The sequence below is a fragment of the Bidens hawaiensis genome, unplaced genomic scaffold (genome assembly GCF_021521415.1).
Source record: "Bidens hawaiensis isolate Kalapana, Puna unplaced genomic scaffold, B.hawaiensis_p1.1 tig00012376_1, whole genome shotgun sequence".
In the NCBI taxonomy this organism is placed as follows: Eukaryota; Viridiplantae; Streptophyta; class Magnoliopsida; order Asterales; family Asteraceae; genus Bidens; species Bidens hawaiensis.
In genome coordinates, this window is record NW_027492009.1 from 490101 (window position 1) to 493836 (window position 3736).

A 3736-nucleotide genomic window follows, 5' to 3' on the forward strand; every position below is an offset into this window, starting at 1 on the left:
TTGTTTGATTTAATAGGAAGGACTGATTCTTCCTCCGGCACTCGCGGAGACTACAACTTGGTCCATAAACCAACAAAAACATGTATCAAGTCAAGTCACAAGTGTATGTGCCGGCACTTTCCTAACCTTCAACTTGCCTTTCACCTATTGGGATAAGCACCCTCCCATACCCCACCCACCCATACCCCCCTAATATATGTATTTTGCATACTAATATGTATATGTACATATATATACTAAATGCTCTCTCTTTTTAGCTAACTACGATCTCCAATGTCTAAATCTTTGCAAACCCATATAAGGAATGTCCTCAAGAAAGTCAACAACTTCAAGAACAAGCCCACCATGAAATCATGTTCTCTTGATCTCATCTCATCTTTCATAGCTATGGATGTCTCAAACCAACTCAAGCAAGTCTTCGATTTCTTCGATATAGACGGAGATGGCAAGATTTCTCAAGTGGAGCTCACAAATGTGTTGTTGAGTTTAGGTCAAGAAAAGTCAAAGGCTACCATTGAAGCTCAAGGAATACTCAAAGAGGTTGACTCTAATGGTGATGGGTTCATTGACTTAGATGAATTCATGACCATCATGAACGGTTCCAAGCTCGTTTTTGTTAGTTGTAAGGATGATAATGGTGATGATGATCTTAGAAATGCTTTTATGGTGTTTGATAGTGATAAAAATGGACTCATTTCTGCAAAGGAGTTGCAAAGGGTGCTCATGAGTCTTGGATGTAGCAATTGTAAGATTGGACAATGTAGAAAAATGATTAAGGGTGTTGATAAAGATGGAGATGGTTTTGTTAACTTTGAGGAGTTTAAGTCAATGATGTCTATAGGTATCCACTAGTTTGAATATTGAAAACTAGGTACTCTTATCATTTATTTATCATGCATTATTACCTGTTCATTATGCATGTGTTGTTATGTACAATCACTATGTATGTATGGATTGTATGCTAAGAGAGAAATTATGTTACAACTACTGTTATCTTTTATTTATTTTCTAGGTTTTGTATTAAAAACAATATTTTGATGTATACATAATTTATTATATGGTGATACAATATAATAACTAAGATACTCGTGTCACAACTGACAACTATGCCATTTAGCGAAAAATGTTTTACGACTCAAAAGTTCAGCGACAAATGACCTTTAGCAATCAATTTGTGGCCGTTTCGATCACGACAACAATTGTCTATGCAGTTTAATATACACTCCAAATTTTTTTAATACCAAAATTTCACATTTACATTTCATTTGTAAGGATTTGAATCCAAATTTACATGTTATGTGATCGATGCATTTAGTTTACATGTTACGCAGCATACAATGCATTATATTATATCACCATTGATGCAGTTTTTATTATTGCATAGGCTTTAAGAGCATTGATTGTATGCATTAAGCATGAAAAAAACTAGCATGTTGCATGTAAAGGGCAATATGAATATGGTGATCAAGGCCGTACCACCAAAATATTTGAAGTTGTTTCCTTGCATGACCTTTGATTTGGCATGCCTTTTTTGGAGTCGCAAGATCGAACAATCATATTAATGTCGTTAATCAATAACCAATATTCAACAAAGTGTTAAATGGTAACACATCGCCATATAATTTTATCGTGAATGGTAAGGTATACGACAAAGAATACTATCTTGCAGATCGATTCCATCCAGAATGGGCCACACTTGTAAAAAAACTTCTCGTTTCCACAAGACCCTAAGAAGCAAGAATTCAAAAAACGTCACGAATCTTCAAGCTCGATGGCACATCATAAAAGGTTCAACAAGGTGGTTGAGTCGCAAAATTATAACCGATATCATGCACGCATGCATAATATTGCATAACATGATCGACAAGATGAAGTTAACAAACTGGGCGGATAATGAGGATGAAAAAGAATTGGCAACTGGCAAGCCATGGGGTGATAGTATATTTTGAAGCATGCTTGAACCGGCTCATGGTTTTACATAGCAATAAACTTCATAATGTGTTTGAGACGATCTAGTTGAACATTTATGATCGGTTAGAGACTAAGTTAAGTTTTTATAATTTTCTTTTCATGTAATGTTTTTATTATTAATTATGAAATTCTTTATTTTCAGTTTATGCAATGTTTAAACTTGTAAGTGAGAATTTGTTTTATAACTTCAACTAATTTTTTAATTTTATATTTTAACTTTAATTATATTATAATATTTAAAAATATGAAATATAAAAATATATTAAAACTAATTAGATAAATGCAAAAGCATGTGATGATTTGAATGATGAGGTGAAGGTTTGTAAGGTTTGGTGTTGTGAAAAAAGTGGATCTTTTTACAAAGGTTTGAAATCTCACATGACATTCGAAGGTGAACGTTTGTGACTTCATGCATCGTGGAGGCTCTAATGCAATTATGTTTATTTTAAAAAGGGATACAATCAAACTTGAAAAAAAATCAAAATTGGAATTCGATTTTTGAGTTTTTGAATCGAACTTGTGTTCGATTTGAATCTATATTTCGAATTGAATTCAATTATGTGCATTTTAATTCGATTTCGAGATTAGAATTTGGGTTATACTTGCTAAAGAATTCGTGCTTGAAACAATTGGCCCAAAATTATGAAGCTTGGTTATAAGTCCAATAACAAATACTCAAGCAAGTTCGACGATGTTCAGTTCGATTCGATGTGATTTGGTGCAATTTGGTTCGGCTTTGGAGAGGCTTGGTTCTATGCAATTCGGTTTTGGAGCAAAGTATAATCGAAATTGAACTGCAGTTTTGGTTAAAGAAACGAGTCGTCGATTGTTTCAGTTCTCTTTTGGTGGTTAATAATTACTCACCAGAACTACCAAACTAACTTTATGAACCAATGATCTTTTTTATCCAACGAACTCGAAGTACATAGCACGTAGTAACCGATCCATAAAATGGAAACATCCACATGAATAATGAGTTGATGGTGTGAGCCTATGAGCATGGCCGGCCCAAGCATAGGGCGAGTCGAACAACCGGCTGAGTGACATAATTTTCGGGGGCAACACACACACACACACACAAACACACATATATATATATATTATAAAATAATTATGATTCTTAATCATCTTATATATATTGGATCAAATACCTTTTTTTTATGCACAACTAGTTTTTTTTACCCCGAGCGTTGCATAGGCCGTTAAATCTTGTGGCGCACTTGTTGTGTCGGGTTTGTGCCTATAAAATTGACCAAGCGGATTAGTTCTTTAAGGCATTGTTGTTTTGCGGTAAATGATTATATGATTTGGTGCCGAAAATTACTTGTTCGCCAATCATCATATGTTTGAAATTGTTGAATGTATGCATACCATATACACTACCAGTCAATACACCCGATAACCAACTAGTCAATACACCCGATAACCAACTAATTGCATTATATCAAGCAAATTTCTGTAGGTCCTCTAGAATGGATCTAACAACTTTACTCGGATCAATCCGTGTTGTTGGTTATTGAAAATCACCAACAACACTCGGATTTCGGATCTTAGTTTGTTTGGTTTATTTGCTAGAAGGTAGAAGAAGAAGAAGATGGAGAGAAAAACTATTTCTTGGAGTTGTGAAGAAGAGTTCTTTTGAGTTGTATGGAGAAATGGGTTAAGTGACCATTTTATAGGGTCCCATTTCTCTATAGTTTACATTTTAACTGTACAAAATAAACATACCGAGTACGTAATACATCGACTAAAAGCTAACTAGAAT

The 3736-nt window shown here is 34.2% G+C and overlaps 1 pseudogene; it reads left to right on the top strand.

Annotated features, from left to right (window-relative positions):
• Window positions 1–264: 264 nt before the first annotated feature.
• On the top strand, window positions 265–945 carry LOC143540857 (uncharacterized; annotated as a pseudogene).
• The last annotated feature ends 2791 nt before the right edge of the window (window positions 946–3736 follow it).